Genomic DNA, 18,738 nt, shown 5'->3' with positions numbered 1-18,738 from the left:
GTCCCTTGTATGAAATCAACTGGGCAAACAAACTGAGGAAGCATGTACCATACATTAAAAGACCCATTGTCCGCAGAAATCCACGAACCAGCGAGAAATCCATGATACATATTTAGATATGCGCACATTTAAAATTCGCGATAGAGTGAAGCTGCGAACGTCGAAGCGCGATATAGCGAGGGATCACTGTATTTGATTTTGCGACAGCTATAAATGCAGTTAAAATACTACAGTTTTCTTAATATACCTAGAAATCAATTATTGTATTGTAAACTTTCTTTGGAGCTAAAAAAACATTAAGAAATAAACTGTGTTTGGTTTCTTTGGCAAAAGTATAAAAAGCAGTCAACATTTTCTTTTTGAGTTGTGAACATGGTAATTGCTCAGTTATAAACTTATATTGATCAAGAGGTCACCAACTCTTAAGGCACTTTTTCCTGTAATGACATGTCAATGAGATCACATGCAGTGACTAAAAAAGTATTCATGCCATTAGAAGTTTTCATATTTTATTGTTCTACAACCTTGAATCACAGTGAACACATTTTTTACATTGTTTAGCAGAAAAAAGTCACTTTAATGTCAAAGTAAAAATAGATCTCAGCAAAGTGGTCTAAAATTAAAAACATATATAAAACACAAAACAATTGATCTGTGGTGGGTTGGCACCCTGCCTTGGATTGGTTCCTGCCTTGTGCCCTGTGTTGGCTGGGATTGGCTCCAGCAGACCCCTGTGACCCTGTGTTCGGATTCAGCGGGTTGGAAAATGGATGGATAAAAACAACTTATTGTGTAAGTCTTCACCCCCTTCAAGTCAGAATTTATTAGGTGCACCTTTGGCAGCCATGACAGCCTTGATTCTTTGTCCTATTTGTTAAATTCTATTAGAATAATAACTGAAGTATTTTCAGAAAAGTTAATAATAAAGAGTAAAATGCATATTCATCCCCATTATATTCCCATTTTTAATACTCAAGTGTAAAGGGACTTGTATTGAAACTAGCTTCACTAGGCACTCTTTAAAGAAGTTTAAAGACTTTAAAAGGGTGTAGCTCTCTTTAAAATTCAGTCTATGCTGTATTTATTAATTACTTCAGCTTATCCAATCTAACAATATCTGTGGGTAGCACCTAAAAAACTGAAGAATGGTCTTGTCCACTTGGTCTCTATCAGCTAATACACATTTGGACTTTGCAATTTCTCCCCATTCTTATTTGGAAAACTGCTCAAGCTCTGTCAAGTTGCATGGGGATCATGAGTGAACAGCCATTTTCAAGTCCAGCCACAAAATCTCAAATGGACACTCCAGGACATTACCATTGTTGTTTTTAAGCTATTCCTGTATAGCTTTGGTATTATGTGTGGGATTACTGTCTGATGGAAAACAAATTTCCCATGGTGCAGGGTTTTTGCAGTGCATTAGGTTTTCCTCCTGGATTTCCTTGTGTTTTGCTACACTCATTTTATCCTCTAGCCTCACAAGCCTTCTAGTACCTGCTGCAGAGAAGCATCCCCACAACATGATGCTGCTATCACCATGCTTCACATTGGGGATTGTGGGGTTTTGATAATGTGCATTGCTTGCCTTATGCCAAATGTGGTGTTTAGTCTAAAGGTCAAACAGCACAATTCTGGTCTCCTCAAACCACAGGGTATCCGATGTGCCTTCTGGCAAACCCTTGCTGAGATGTCATGTGAATTCTTCTAAATGGTGTTTTTTTTATCAGTGACTTTCTCTTTGCTGCTCTTCTATAAAGCTAGTATAGGTGAAGCATCTGGGCAACAGTTGCTGCCAGCACAGTCTTTCCACTCTCAGCCATCACAGGTTATAACACATTCAGAGTTCTCATAGGTCTGATATCACAAACTCATAAGTCTTCTTCTTGCACGATCATCCTGGTGTAGGCAGATTTACAGCTGTGCCACACTTTTTCCATTTCTTTAATGATATTAAAATATAAGCTCATTACTTTTCAAGTCGAAGTTACTTCTTCACAATCATGGTATATATTCATTTGTCATAAGAAATTGCATTGAAAAATGAAGCCTATTATATATATTAAAAAATAACTAGTCCGCTCTTGAGTATTATAATAGAGGTGAAGGGTCCCAAAGTCCCGGTATAAAGAAAAGCCTTAAAACTTACCAAATACATCAATTTTTCAAGCCAAAAATGCTAATCCCTGTGTTGAGATTACAGACACAAAATAAAAAAGCATATCAGTGTCATTTAAAGAAGGTAAAACAATTAAAAAGCAAACCATCATTGTGAGATTTAGCCTTTTAAAAATGACCGGCAGTGCAAGTCACTTCACAAACTATTCCATCCATCTTCTTCCATGGTACCCTTTCAGCCCCCAGGAGGCTGTCCTCGCTGCAGCCTGCAAAACAGGGATTAGGTACTGGGCCCCAGAGATGTAGATTCATCTCAGAAACTCATCAACATCATTACTGACATTACTGAATGTTGATTCCAAGATGTGAATTGATATCTCCCTTCTGTAGATAACTAGACAATAATAACTGAAAAAGGCACACTTATGATCACTTTTATTCTTTCGGTGTATGAAAGGTCATTTGTTTATGTTGTAAAGCTTGCCATCTGCTGCTAGATTGATAATGCTCACATCTGTTTCAGTAAGAGAGAATATTCAGCTTGTGTATAGTATGCAATCAAGTGACAAGAGCTGAACAGATATTAGAGGCATCCATCCATCCATTCATCCACCTTCTACTCGCTTATCTAGGGCATTGTTGTGGGGCAGCTGAAACCTATCCTAGCAAGCGTCGAACACCAGGGAGCAACTATCCCTGGGTGAAAGACAGTAGTGCTACCACTGCAGCACCTTGCCACTCAATAGTACTGTTATTATTATTATTAATAATACTTTTATTATGGGCAGCACGGTGGCCCAGTGGTAGCGCTGCTGCCGTGCAATAAGGAGACTGCTTCCCGGGTCCTACCATGAGTGGAGTTTCCATGTTCTCCCCATGTCTGCGTGGGTTTCCTCCAGGTGCTCCGGTTTCCTCCCACAGTCCAAAGACATGCAGGTTAGGTTCATTGGTGATCCTAAATTGTCCCTAGTATGTGCTGTGTGTGTGTGTGTGTGTGTGTGTGTGTGTATGCCCTGCCGTGGGCTGGAATCCTGCCCAGGAATTTGTTCCTGCTTTGCACCCTGTGTTGGCTAGGATTGGCTCCAGCAGACCCCCGTGATCCTGTGTTAGGATATAGCAGGTTGGATGATGACTAACTGACTGACTTTTATTATTATTATTATTATTATTATTATTAATTGCTGTCTTCAATATCTTCCATCAATTAAACTATTCCTATAATATAATGCATCTCTGATGGAAATGATACATGATCCACAGTGAAGACTAGTTGTGGCAAGAAGAGCATTGCACCTCAGCCAATAGGGAAAGCTGTCAAAGAAATGCTTGCTTAAAAAATGTAGGATGATATGCGCAAAGTCAATGCCACCCCTAAAGATTCCATGGATTGGTACAAGTTTAAAAAAAAAGCTGAAAATAGAACCATGGGGAAAAGCACAAGAAAGAAAGAAAGAAAGAAAGAAAGAATCCACTTCATGTCTAGCTCAATCATTTTAGACATATTTTTCATTTTAAGCAGCACGCTGAAAAAAGGGAACTTGCAACGGAAGACTGGATGCTATCAAGCTCAATTTACAAAATTTTCAATTTATAAAATAGACATTTTTAGATGACAGTACTGTCAGAAATCCTCATAATTTGAGAACAATGCATTATGTGAATCAGGTAACTCACTGGAATTCAGTCAATTAGTATTTATCAAGGAACTGAGACTTACCTCTATCATTGAACCCAGTTCACGTTAGCTAACTCTCGACAGGCTAGCCCATTGCAAGGTACATTCAGTCACCATCACTTTTACAAGGCCAGTTCAGACTCACCTATTAACCTAACATGCAAACGTAATCAACAGAAGCTTACACAGAGAAAGAGCAATGGAAACATAGGGGAAACATCCACACAATGCTCAGGTCAGCTTTCATGACCAATATCCTGAAGCTACTGTAAAAAGATACAAATAATAGTATAAAAAGTGCAAAAGTCATGGATGGACTGAAATTTCAAACTATATTGCTAAAATAATAAAAAAATAAATGATAATGGTCTTGCAGCCACCTCTGCTTAACATCCAGAGCCAATGAGCTTCTGAATCTACAAGTGTGGGGAGTTATCCTATTCCTGCTGAAGGGCCTGAAAAGGTTGTTGGGCATTGGATCACATGGATCCTTTATGGGGTTGGGGTCAGGACATCTGACAGGCCAAGGCAGAACCTGCACACCAGCATTCATTCTTCAAGACAGCTGTGACCACAGGAGCTGTGTGTGGCATGGCATTGTCCTCCAGTGTTGTCAGATGTCTGGGGTGTGCAAGCAGGGAGCCTTTTATAGGTTGTCATGCTTTAAGGACAGCAGGATGCAGACAGTCCCTCACTTTCCTATCACTGATGCGTGCATTGTGCCCACTGACAGTTTCAGCAGCAGCACATGTGGCAGATCTCAAATGATTACTCAGATGGACCAGTCTGATATGCTTGGTGTGGATGCCCTAAGGCTGAACATATCTTATAGAGTCATTTGTCTTGCTGGTCTACTGATGACTTGCTTGTAGTCAGGATACAGTGAAGCTACTTATTTCATTGGGCCAGGCAACAGTGGCACATGACATGCTTGCCTGCAGCATGCCAATGGCTTTCTCCTTTGATTCTGGGAAGCATCTTGGAATACGATGAAACTGACTAAGTGTCACCTTTGTCTTCCTGTGATCCAAGCTTTGAATTAAGGCATTGCTCAATGTGGGCATCATTGGGAAGAAGTGGTTTTGTGCATTTGATAAACTGCCATGCCTCACTGATAAACTGCCATGCCAAGCTGTATTACTGGTCAGGGGGTAAAACAAGTTGACAACTTTTTGTCAAAATGCATAAGCTATAACTGTAGTTTTCTTGTTCTGGAAAATTTTCTACTTTTATATTCCATCAGTATACACAGATAAGGTATTAACAACATCAAATGTATGTGTTTCTAAAACCTTTCAAGTAATTCATCATTTTCAACATAACTTTCATTCTGCTTAAACTAATAAGAATCATGGTGACAATATGCTGAGCTGAACTGATGAGACCTTCCTATCCCCAGTAACTTCTTTTGGCCTCTCCTGGTCAAAATGTATAATTTCTCCAGCATGCCCAGTGCAAGGGAATGCCAGCTCCAAAACATAGTCATAGATACTCAGCCCTGAGGTTTTGCTTTATGCAGTGGAGTATTAGAAGCTGTACTTTGTGTAGAGACTGTAAGTTTGTCATCATTTAGCTTCATGGGAAAAAGTAACAAAAATCAAGATTCTGTACCCCTTCCCAGCAGTACTCAATTTTGTGTACAAATTCAAGGTGGATTTTTTCATACCATATTCCTATTGGCATTTTGATATTTAGTAAAATGTTCAAAAAAATGAGCACATAATCAGTTTAGGCATATAGTCACTTCGTACAATAAATTTGTTTTCCTACTAGTAAGTTTAATATTAACACCCTATAGATAAAAACTGTCAGGTTTTATACTGTAGGAAATATTGTTTTTAATGTAACCAAAGAAAACAGTCTACTGAAATGTTATTGCTCCTCACCAATTTTTAGTGATCTTTCCTACTTCCAATACACTTCAATCTACCAGAAGCAATTCCCTCAGCTCATTAAACTTTTGATCGCAAAAACAGGTAATTTAAAAAGACAAAACACAATTTCCCCTATGACTCCGCAAAGTGTTAGCACGTACAGTTCAGAATAAGGGGATTTTGCAACAGATTTTAAGAGATTTTTTTAAAAATATATGAAAATAGCAAATTAACAAAATATGATAAAATATATAGAACACCTATCACTCATTTAACCTACCATGTTTAATTCACAATGTGTTTTTGTAAGCATAAAGCATTATGAATATACTGATGAAGTAAATGATCTAAGTTAGTGATGCTTTTATACAGCACAAGAGTGACCACTAAATTTTACTCACTGCTATTTTTTTCATGGACGGTTATACAGGGTAAGTGAAAGTGAAAATGTATGACAGTAGCATCAGTTTTCAAAATGAGTCATGCATTGCGAACTAAGTGAGGTAGGGACAGAGGTCCTGCTACATGTAATAATATGGAATAAGTTATTAAATTTGTTTTTATCTAAATTTACACAGGTACGTTGTAATATATTAGATGAGACAATTCAACCCATATTATTGCACACCTAAGCAGAGGAGTAAAACATGCTGAAGTTGGACTCTATTGGCAAGCAAAATAGCTGCAAGGAAAGAGTCTCAAGTTCAAGTTCATATTATTTAATTACTTAAAACTAATCACCCACAGCTTAACAAACAGGACATATTTACTGTTTAATTCAAAGTATTCCAAATGAAGTTCAAACTATACCATTAAACAAACATGAATCAAGACTCAAGAAGGGAAAGCACTTACAACTTGTACGTGTGAAAATCTGCCCACTGAACTTCTGTGAAATGTCCTGTATATTACACAAATAATTCACAACCATTTTAAACAGAGTTTACATAGTTCCTAATCCAAATCGTTTACTGACGTTGTGGAATATGAAAAATAACAACATTTGCTTTCAGATATCAGATACATTTTGTGTTGGCAGTAAACCATGAGGCTTTGCAAATAATCTATAGTTTACCTTGCCCTAACAGAAGAAAGGTCCCCTTTTTGTGGGTCTTTAAACAAAAGTCCACAAGTTGGGCCACTTAAAATAGACCGACTGTGTCTATGTCTTGATCTTCACAGGGTTCATCCAATATAATTATCTGTTATTTTTTGAGTTCTGATGCTGTGAACTTTTGCAACACCTCATGTGTCTGTAGATGGACCTCCAGAATATAAGTGTTATGAATGCTGGTATTTCTGGAAACTTTTCAAGAGCCATTATACATTTTTGTGTACAATGTAGTAATTTTTTCACTAAGGTTCTGAATCATTTAGAATCCAAATTTTATTTTCATTTTTAAATTATTTTTTGGTTTAAAACCTAGGATATTTACTTACCGCCCTGTTTTGAATTATTTTGTGATGCCATTTTGTCTTTTTAACTGGCATCACCATTTTTGCGGAGTCATGATGCCACAATCCATCAGAATTCATGCCACGTGAGGATATTTTTAGGGGCACATGTGACCATCGTTGGCGAAGTTTGTGGATAGTCAATAGAAAATGTTCTGCAAATGCTTTATTTTAGATCTTCTGGTTAAAAACAATTACTTTTGTAGTTTTGACTAGTTTTGGTTAAGACACATGCTCATTTAAATTATTGGTATTCACTGACCCATATTCTAACTATATTTTATCTCAGGTCATCTCTGCCTTTATTGACTACCATGTTTTCATCCATGACCATTAAATAAGAGATGCAAAAAGTTCTCAGCTCTCATTATTTGGAGCATTGGAAGGATATGGCCCTGAAACATGATTTCAGATGTCCATATGTGACCTAAATGCTTTAGTTTTCCTGAGACAATTTCATAGTAAGTTTTCATAGTTTTCAAGTAAACCTCATGGATGCATCCAGTAGCTACATCTTATGAAGGTGCTTCTGTCATGATTTTACATACTGATTGTGAATGTGCACAGCTGCACACAGTATACTTAATAAAGTTAAGAGCTGGTACCGTTACTGGCAGTGCTGGGTACAAGGCAGAACCAGCCTTAGGTGGGGCACTATTTGATAGAAAAGCATAAGCATGCAAACACCGACATCTCTTGTACTGAGCCATAAACAAGTCAATACTTAGCATACCATGCATGTCACTTGATTAAGTGGGTAAAATAAGGAGAACATCCAAGCAAATGGGTAAAATGTGCAAACTCAGTATTGAGCAGGATACCCCAAAAAGCCACCGTATATAACTCTGTAACCTAAAATAGATCTAAAACAACACCTAGTGTTAAATAAACCATTTTGAATCCATCCAAAGTCAATTAGTATTAATTTATAGCTAGTTCATCATGAGCGTGTTACTTTAGTATTAAAACTGCTAACAGCAAGAGATTCCAAAGCAGTTTATGTTCATTTTAAACTTTTATTATTGTTATATTATATAGCAATCTGCTACAAAAAATGGAACGTTAATGCTGGAAATTGTTACAGAATACATCACAATTATGCTCTGATGGCAACAGAACTCACATGACCTGTTTAACATCAGTCAATAACCAGAAAAGAAGAGTCTATTTTCACATGGACCAGCACTGGTGGGAACTGTGGGATATTACTTTTAGACCAATTTAATTCAAATGAAGTACAAGTATTTGTTACTTAGTTTCTTACTAATTTACTTTCTTCGTTAGGAGCTAGGGGCTGTCATGGTGGAAATCACTTTGAGACATTTTCAAGTATTATTTTTATGCACAGCTTTGTAAACCACCACCAAACCAAACAGAATTGCTATGTCATGTCACAGAATTTAAAAAAGGTAACTGTGTGGCATCCTTTGCTGTTCAGAACGACTAACCCCAAGAGAGACAAACTACCTGATGCCTGACTTTACAAACATTAATACTTCTATTTTTGAGGATACTCCATGGCGTACCAATTACAGCGTGCAGCTCCTGAGTCAGGTCAGCGTCACCGCTGACACCCTTTATTTACCCTGGGGTTCATTTGGATAACTCCACTTGTTTTGATTTCCATCTACAGTCTACTTGGCTCCCAGCATTGATTATAATTTCCATGGAGGTGCAGTTGTTGGCTCTGTTTTAAGAACGACTGGGTGGGAGGTTGTGGCCAGAAAAACACTTCTTTACCGTCCAAAGTTATTGCCTGACTTGAACCCAAAGCTACCTGGATATGCTCTAGCTATCCACTACATGGCAAAGAAGAATAAAGTTTTACAAAATGGTTGAAAGGGTCAATATGCTGCACACTTTAATACATGCTGAGTGATAAATGTATTTGCTTTACAGGTTTAGAGAGACCATGAGTAAACAGAAATTAGCATTGCAGTGAGCAAATAAGTACATGCACTAACCTAGCACCAAACTACTCATTATATGAAAATATGGGGCTTTGGTCTGTACTACTGAGATGTTATACAACTATGCACAGACTAAAACACATAATTTTAAAATAAGGCTGACTGCATCACAGCAAAATGTGTTGAGGATGAACTAAAGAAAAAAGTAAGACTTTAGACTTTTAAAGTGTCTCTTCTTATATAAAAAAAAAAAAAAAAACCTTTATAGAAGAAGAACCTGTGTGCCCTGAATGGTAGGGAAGTGTCTATGTTTCTGTGTCACAATTTTACACTACACAGGCACCACTAATATGAAATGCAGTAAGTTTACTTCTATCCAAACGTCATGCTATGCTCCAGTTTTTCTTTTCCTGTGCTCCATTTCCACCAAGAATTTGCACCTTGCCATTTGCCACACGTTTGTAATTTTCAGTTTTGGTCTCTCTGTGGCTTTTACAGTTTGTGGTCTGTGTAACATTTTCCAGACATCTGTCAGGAACACTACATAAAAATAAATTGTGCCATAAACTGTGAACATTTTCTTCATTGTGTGCAGTCGTATCAGTACTCCCAACGTGTTGTCTAAGTTTTACAAATGAAGAACAGGAACTTATGAAATAACATAAAACAGCATATTGTGTATGTATTAAAGAGTTTTTGTTCTAATTAAGTACATCAAGTTATGTAGTCCTTCAACTTTTGTCTCTTCTGCTGTTTTTAAATTTATTTAATTTGGCCTTTCCAAAATGTATTTTTTCATCACACTGGGTGTATAAGTAGTGTTTGACTGTTATCATAAATACATTTTCTTTGTTGTTTTTATATTATAGTTAGTAATTACAACTTTGTGTGTTTTCTTTTTCCAGTATTTTGTAGTGGCACGATGCATTACAGTCACCTGACCAAAGGATGCTGCAGCCACCAGTGATGCTTAGATGAATGAAGAAGGTTCCATAAGACTATGCTTATATTGATGTGATAAATAATCATTGACATATTCATGTTTGTTAGAATCCCTACAAGGATCTGGGTGTTGGTTTGGTATTAGAACCCCTAGAAACTGAATAATCAATTGTTGGCACATAGGCCAAATATGGCCCAGGTACAAGTTTTCGTTGGCCCCAAACTGTTATACTCACATAACACATTTTTTTCTATTTTATTAAAATTGTTTAGAATCTATGAATATCAGGCATCAACAAAATCAGGCACATGCAGAAGACAGGCATCCAATTCAGGTTAACAGGATGCACAAGAAACATGAGAGAATTCATCATGAATTTTAAAAATTTCCTCCAAGATAAAATCATGCCACGCTTTCAAGGCAAAAATGCCCTTGTAGGGGTAAAAATGGAAAAAGTATTGGAAAAGGCAATTCAGAGAGAACCCCTTCCAGGTAGGTTGGGTGTGTAATGTACATATGGATAGTGCACAAAAGAGACAAAATGAGCTGCTTAATATATTCATTCAAAAAAAATATATTTTTGTAGTGTCCTACATTGACCAGACATTCAAGTGCTTCTGTTCGTAATAATACTTTCCAGCACAAGGACAAAGCAGACCACTCAGATGTTATGATCTCAAATGTGTTAACAGAAGCACATCATCGCTGAAACATATAGTGAGCAGGACTTTTGAAATGGGATACTTCAATGGGCAAACACTAAAACTGTACAGTATAGTTAATGGAGTTTTTAGAGCCAAAGTCACAACTGAAATGTAACGATTATATTTGATTAGTATGAGAGAAGACAAGATTACATCTCCAGTTAGGAGAAATGACTACACATTTTAAGGCTAAATCTGGTTTAGTACACATTCTAAGCAATAACAAAGTCATAGTACTTATGTGCAGGTCCTGTTGTTGTTTGATAAAACATCTGACATCAATTTACATAAAATATTACCCTAAAGTAATGAAATATCTATTGGGCAAAGCGAGTACAGAAAATTCATGGATGGTTTAGTTTAATTTTGACATTACTTTTAAATCTTTCTTTGAAAAGGCTATGCTCTCATGTAATGAATATTTCGTTTAACTTAAAACAGAACATTAAAACAACTGAGATGAGAACAGGCCAATCAGCCCAACTAGTCCATCCATCCTATTCACCTTGATTGTCTAAACTAACATAATGTCAAGATCTGAAATTCCCTAAAGTCCTACTTTCTACCACAGGTTAGGTCAGGTCAGGTCGAGGAGCATGCACTGGTACAGTGCGTTGCCACACCCACCAGATGACGAAAGAGTGCAGGATCATGGTTAACAACCCCCCAGGGCAGACACGCGAACCAGTCTCACCTCCCAGAAATGGCCATCTATCTGCTGCAGCCAGGTGTTATATGGACGCCCCTGGCCTGGTCCAGCAATGGATGCTCAGCACAGAGGATCCTGCGAGCGGGATCACAATTAGGGAATCGCGTCACATTGTCATAACTGATATTACCTCACAATGCAAGTAATGTGCCTCATTCAGGGCTCTGTGAGAAACTGCTTGTTCGACACAAAGTCAAACCAGTGGTACCCAAGGATTCTCCGAAGAATCTACCAAAGGAGTCGAGTCTTCATCTCAGGTCACTGGATAGTGTCCAAGTCTCTCAAATATATAACAAAACAGGAAGCACCAGCACTCTTAAGACTTTCGTCCTTTTGCAACGATATCGGGAGCGCCACACACCCCTTTCCAGTGACCTCATGACCCCCCATGCTCTCCCAATCCATCTATTGACTTCATAGGAAGAGTCACCAGAGACATGAATGTTGCTGCCTAGATAAGTAAACCTGTCGACAAGGTCGACATTCCCTCCGCAGACAGATACACTGCTGATGGCTGTGCTAAAAGAGGTCAATAAAAGCCTGGATCTTGTTTTTTATCCAGGACACTTGCAAGCCCAGACACTCAGACTCCTCCCTCAGTCTCTCGAGTCTTTCGCCTACACTACTTGCTAATTTATTAAATGCAACTATGGTTCTTTGTGTGAAGAAAAAAACTTTACATTTGTTCAAAATCTGCCCTTAACAAGTTCCCAACTGTGTTCCTGTATTCTTGTTGAAATTTAAAGCTGTAATGCTACCAGTTAATCAGTCAGTCAATCATTGTCTAACCCACTATATACTAACACAGGGTCACGGAGGTCTGCTGGAGCCAATCCCAGCCAGCACAGGGCACAAGGCAGGAACATATACCGGACAGGGCGCTATCCCACCGCAGGGCACACACAGCACATAGTAGGGACAATTTAGGATCGCCAGTGCACCAAACTTGCATGTCGTTGGACTGTGGGGGAAACCGGAGCACCCAGAGGAAACCCAAGCAGACATTAGGAGAACATGCAAACTCCACGCAGGGAGGACCCAGGAAGCGAACCCAGGTCTTCTTACTGTGAAGCAGCAGCGCTACCACTGCGCCACCATGCCGCCCTGCTACCAATTATTCATTTCATAATTTTAAAAACTTCAGTCATGTCACCTCTTATCCTCTGCTTGCTTATGCTTAAAAACTTAAACCTAAAAAAATTAAACTCCATCAGTTTCTCCTGATCATTCATACATCTCATTCCCAGAATCAGTCTCATCACCCTCCTCTGGGGTTTCTCTAGCATTGCTACATCTTTTTTGTACCCCTTGGACCAAAACTATACACAGTACTCCAGGTGAAGCCTCACTAGTGCTTAACTTTACCAAACCATAATGTCCTTTGACTTGTACTCTGCACATTGTGATATATAACTTATTCTGATAAGGTTCCCCTCACCATAAAACTTTGTTTCTTATTTTAAGTCAATTTTGTACCCACCTACACACTGCTCTTTCAATTCTTACTTATTTTAATTTGAATGTGTTAACAAAATTCATCTAAAGTAAAAAAAAAATAATAAACATTTAATATGGTCACTAACTACACTAAAGAATATAGACGTGAAACAATAAAGAATATAGACATGTCAAATTAGCACAAATTTAAACAATTCCCTTATACATTGTTATCAGTCTCCAAACTCAGTCTTTCAAATTTAAATTTATGAACTCAAATATTTACAAGTGCTCTACTAATCTTCAGCAGCATTCTGGTTATTTGTGCAAAACTGCTTGCAAACATTGCTCATCTTTTTGTTACCCACAGGACCTCTTGATCTAACTTGTTTTTACCTCATTGAGAGTCAAATGCAGAATCCGCCCTATTTCAGCTGCAGTCATATATTTACATTTTACTGTCTTTTAGGAATGTCATTTTATTTTTACTTAAAAACATTTTCAGTTCAATAAAATAGGCTTTTCTCTGCAACTACTGTTTTACAGCCTCTTTTAAGGCACACACCATACTAAAGTGCTTTACTGTATTATGTTCTTAACAAGCTGAGAAAAACACTAGTTAAGTGAATTGCTCTGGTCATGCAATGAGCCAGAGATGGAATTTAATTGCCATCTTGAGGTTTCCCGCCTAGTGCCTTAACTGCTAATTTCTCCAACATCTTTGGGCATCTGCATAGAAGGCTGGATGTTTTTGGGACCTTAGGTTTTGCAGTTAAATAAGATTCAGGATCACAAAGGGAGTCTGTGCTCCGCTCCTGGACCTTACTAAATCATAACTGAAGGGGTATCGAGTGACTTGCAAATGGTGTATGTTGAACAGACTATCATATGTATTGAAAGCTGTGCTTGCTTTCTATACTGAGAACGAAAATTAATCCCAATAACCTAATGACAAATTATATGGCAAATAAAGTTTATGATATGAAACTTTTGGGTCATTGAACCAGTATGGATGCTTTGAGCGTTATGTTAAAAAGTATGTGTGTGCGTATGTTGTAAGTAGAGTGGACTGCAGCTCAGTGGATAGCTTCAATATTAACTAAGACTGCCCCTCATTTGATCCCAACTTGGGCTTTATTTTGGTTGCATATTCTCCCTCTTTTATGTAATGGAACTTAGTTCCCTCATATTCAAAGACATGCTGTCAGTCTGAGCTACAAATGTAAATTTACTCAACATAGGGGAGCCTGGGTTTATGTCCTGTGATTGACCAGTTTTCTCATCATTGTTTCAGGGATGGCATCAGCTCACCTAAAATCTGAACTATAAGGGTGGCAGGAAAAGAGATAAATAGTGCCTTTACGAATTTCTGAAGGAAGGACTTCACTGTACAATGAGGATTCTGATAAGTACAAGTAAGTTTGCAAGCAAGCATTGGTGCTATGCTGTACCGTACTTTAAGCTAGCTGCCAAACGGTAATACAAAAACTGATCCTCCACAATCAAAGTTAAGAACATTGTCTACTGCTAGTCTCTGCGTGTTTATACACTCACACAGTGCTAATTTGAAATAAGACGAAGTCAACCGGCAATGCGCCGCTAGTATTTAGCCAATAGGCTGTTTCAATGGGTAGCGATCCGCTAGTGCACTGAGTATTAAGAACACCAGCTCAGCCACCAGCCATCCTATAAAATTGAAAGAATGTACAGTGTGTAGAATCGGCCAGTCATCAATTTATTTTCTACAGATAAAAACATAAATAATCACACTGTGTAGATGATTACTTCCTTAGGGGAGGAGAAACAACATAACGATGTTTATCTCTGTCGCTCTCTCTCTCTCGCGGTCTGTGACCCAGAGTAGTAGCGCCAGTAGTAAACACGTAGCGTACTGTGAGTCTACAGAAATGGAAAAAGCAAGTTTCTTTAAAATATGCGTCAGGAGATTATTAGGCATTCATTAGGAAGACACATCATCTCACTTTCCAAAAAAAACTGGCATCGCACCTGAGAACCCCAATCACCCGAATATTTAAATACAATTACGGTCTCTCGTCAACTGCGATCCTGAAACAGACCTCCGTCTGACCCACTGAACGGCGAGCTCGAATGAATAACATTTAAAAAGGCTTATTGTTTATTTCATATAATAAAAGGCAAAGACTCGTGTATCCTTACCGCAGCGAATTTCGTATTAAGCCAGGACTGAAAACTCCCAAATCCCTTAAAACTGGTGCATTCAGGAAATTCCGGACACGGCGTTTTCTAAGGCTCGGTAGATGGATCTGCTAGTTTTAAAACCAGGCTTTCTGATTTGTCTTCATATCGGAAAAGAAAGCAGGAAATTTGCGTTGCTCTTGCCTGGTCCCTGCTGTCAAAAATCACCTCCTCCCCAGTGCTTCCCGTTTAAAAAAAAGGAAAGACAGAGCCGCCTGGCGCAGCTGCGGGAAATGACAAGCTGGCGAGTACAGGTCGGCTCAGGCGAACCAGTGGCAAGTAACCGATTTGTGAAGCCGAGAAACAAAAAGGTACAGCTGCGGAGAAGGCAGCTTTAGAGAAAATACAATATTTGAACAACACACACTTGCCACGCTGCCTTATGTACTCTGTATTACTCTGCTGAATCCTTCAAATATGTTATAGTAGCTAACACTGCAGTGAGAAGTTAGCCCTCCAGCTGTTTCACGGGCGCGAAAAATGCAAAGAACTGAGTTTATGGAAAATGAAACGGACCTTGTAGAGTTCTTCACAGCTGCACCTGATGGTGCTATTCTTATGAACAATGCACGCCTAATAATATGCTGTAGATACTGAATAAGTAATATAGTCAAATACGTAGCCGCCCAATCTGTAATTGTGCTTCATTCCAAATAGGATAACAGGAAACTGAAGTAAATTATGGAACGCGCTAGTCCACATGCCCGTATTTACTCAATAGGAAACAGATTGTATTCTGAAAGCTCCAAAACGTTTCCTTTAGTACAGTGAGATGCAATGGGTGGTATGCTAGTTCAGTAGCTAGTGCAGCTGAGTCACCACTCTAGGAAATCCCCTTCTGCATGGAGACTGAATGCTCTTCCCATGTCTTCACCATGCATCCTGGCACCCATATTTTCTTCCTAAATCTAAAAGTCATGGGTCATGCCTTGAGTGCATACCCTAATTAGATCTCTACCTGTTCATACTGCAACTAAGTCTCTCTGTTATTTGCACAAGTGTGACAGTCAGGAACTATTACTGTCCCTCCTCAGTGCAGTTTCCCTTCTGTGTATTCTGTCGTGACATTTCATGCTGCTGCTACATTGCCAAGCAGATGCACTTGTAGCATTAAAATGATTGAAACTTCTTTTTACACTGTTCAGCATGTACAGTACTTGTTTATGTGGTGGACTGCCCAGGAGGTGGAAGACAGCCAGTTGGCCACCATCACCACAGCTGTGACTTTGCCTGACTTTGACTGTAACTTTGTTTGTCATAACAGACTGTGGGCCTCCCCAGAGGTTTCTTTTCTCTTAGGATGCTGTTGACTGGAGTTATTGTTTTCCTTTTTTTCCATTGTCTGGTCACATCTTAATTATAATGGACCTTATATAGACATTCTTTGTGTTAAATTTGCTGTTTCACTGTGTGTTTGTCATTGTTTAAATGTTAATTTGTGTTAATGTTGTCAAGTGCAGCTACATTACATTTTTTGCATTTGGACTAAATAAATGTAAATGTGTGTAAACACTCTGAGCCTATATTCAGTAAAAGAGCAAAACTGAAAAGAAAACCAAAACTGAATTGAGGTGGATTAGTGATTCTAAAGCTGTCCTATTGGGAAATGGCTCTGGGCTGTGGGTATGTCAATGAGTGTGCCTGGTGATGAGCTGATGTCCTCTACAGGTTTTGCTCTTAACTTGGGCCTATTAGTTTTTTTTTTTTATTTTGTGTTATAATTTTGCAAGTGACATCAACTGTTGACACATTTTACTGTATGTTCTTTTTTTATCCATGCGTTGTTAAGGTGAATTCAACACATCAGTGTGGTTACCTGAGGTGTACGCATAATGTCATTATTAAGCTTAACATACACTTTTAGAATGTTTTAATCTGTTTACAAAGACAAGACTTGTCTGTCTAGAAAAACTAGCTTTAGAAGCAACTTTCTTTTGACATATTAGGTTTTATCTCTAATTTTTAATCTCTTGTCAGATTTTATGAATTTTGATCATTCTGATTTTTTTTTATGAATTAGATTTCTGATTTAGCCTGCCTGACTTATCTTTCTTGGAAATTCTCTTGAAACACAATAATTCAGTTTCACTGTTTTTGATTGCTTCAAGCATAATGTAAGATGGTTCAGTAAATGAATGGATGGACAATTTAATTTACTTCAATAGAATGTAAAATAATTGAATTCACTCTTACAAACATATTTTTTCAATTTTATTTTTTTCAAATTTGGGTGACTGCGTGGTTGACACCGGTTGACTCTACAACAATAAAAACAGCAACATTTATTTATATAGCATATTTTCACGCTCAGAATGTAGCTCAAAATGCTTTACAAGATGTCAAAGAAATAGTTACTAGAGAAGAAAAAAAAACAAATTTAAATTAGGTAAGAATAGTGATGAATAAATGATAAAAAATTAAATCAATGTGGGCGTACATAACATAGATATATAATAGCACCCTGTGCTCATGTGTTGAACTTTACAGAATGGTTTAGGAGATGTCTTACTTTGCGTATTAAAATATTTTGTCTTTTTTCTTCTTTCATCTTACTAGGCAACAACAACATTTATTTATTTAGCACATTTTCATACAAATAATGTAGCTCAAAGTGCTTTACAAGATGAAGAAAGAAAAAGAAAAATATTAATATAAGATTAGGCAATACTAAGTAACAATGAATAAAGTAAGGTTCGATGGCCAGGAGGACAGAAAAAACAAAGAAAAAAACTCCACAGGACTGGAGAAAAAAAAAAAAAATCTGAGGGGGTTCCGCGGCCACGAGACTGCCCAGACCCCACTGTGCACTCTACCTAACATAAATGATCTCAATCAGTCCTTATGGTTTTCAGGTTTCACATGGAAGAATTAGATGATGATGGTCATGTGGACCTCTGGCCTTCAATCCATCAATGTAGTGTGGCAGTAGGGGGCACTAGTGCTCCCTTGAACCCTCAGATACAACTCCAGACCCCAGGTAAAAGTCCAAGACTCTTTATTGTTTAACAACAATGTGCACAAAGCACCCTCCACACTAATCATCAATATTAAACCAATATAGCACACTATTCTCTCCTCCTCGCCCAGACACTTAGCCACCCTACCTCCCAGCTCAGCTCAGTGTCTGGACTGGCCCATAGTCCTGTTATAGCCCCTGACCCGGAGGCGTTCCTGTCCAATCAGACCACAGTTCTTTATTCCTTCCGGGTCAGGGCAAACAGTCCTTTTCTTCACCCCGGGAGCACATCGTTCCTTCCCGTCACATGACCGTGACGTACTCCCGGGTCATACGGCATCACAGAGCCCATAAACCCCCCCACAGCGACTCCTGGTGGTCCCAAGGTATCCAGCAGGGCTGTGTATAAACACTACAAAGTCCATAAGGCCCTGCTGGACCTCGGGGCACGATCCTGCTGTCGGGAGAGCTTCTCCTGGCGGCCTGGGGGTGAGGACCAGCATGGAAAGCCGGCAGTCTTCCACAGTAGGAACATCACGGTGCTTTGATCAGGTGGTGGTGGTGCAGATCGCCAACACAGAAAACCGTAAATAAAACCGCAGAGAAAGTAGGGGTTATTGCAGAGCCATGATAAAAATGATAATTAAATGCATATACAGAATATCAGTGTTACACTAAAATGGAGCTATAAGAAAGCCATATTAAAATAATGAGTTTTTAGCAATTTTTTAAAATGCTCCACC

General features: G+C 38.5%; 1 long non-coding RNA gene across 1 annotated transcript in view; it reads right to left on the bottom strand.

Annotated features, from left to right (window-relative positions):
• Positions 1-15,214, bottom strand: part of LOC120539749 — a 245,028-nt gene extending 229,814 nt beyond the window's left edge. Inside the window, exon 1 of the long non-coding RNA XR_005635670.1 lies at positions 15,001-15,214. This is a non-coding gene — a long non-coding RNA (uncharacterized LOC120539749). The remainder of the gene's footprint in view (positions 1-15,000) is intronic.
• Between the last annotated feature and the right edge of the window lie 3,524 nt (positions 15,215-18,738).

Source organism: Polypterus senegalus, chromosome 1 (genome assembly GCF_016835505.1).
Source record: "Polypterus senegalus isolate Bchr_013 chromosome 1, ASM1683550v1, whole genome shotgun sequence".
Lineage (NCBI taxonomy): Eukaryota > Metazoa > Chordata > Cladistia > Polypteriformes > Polypteridae > Polypterus > Polypterus senegalus.
The sequence above is the reverse complement of the archived record's forward strand: the minus strand, read 5'-3'. Positions and strand labels throughout refer to the sequence as shown.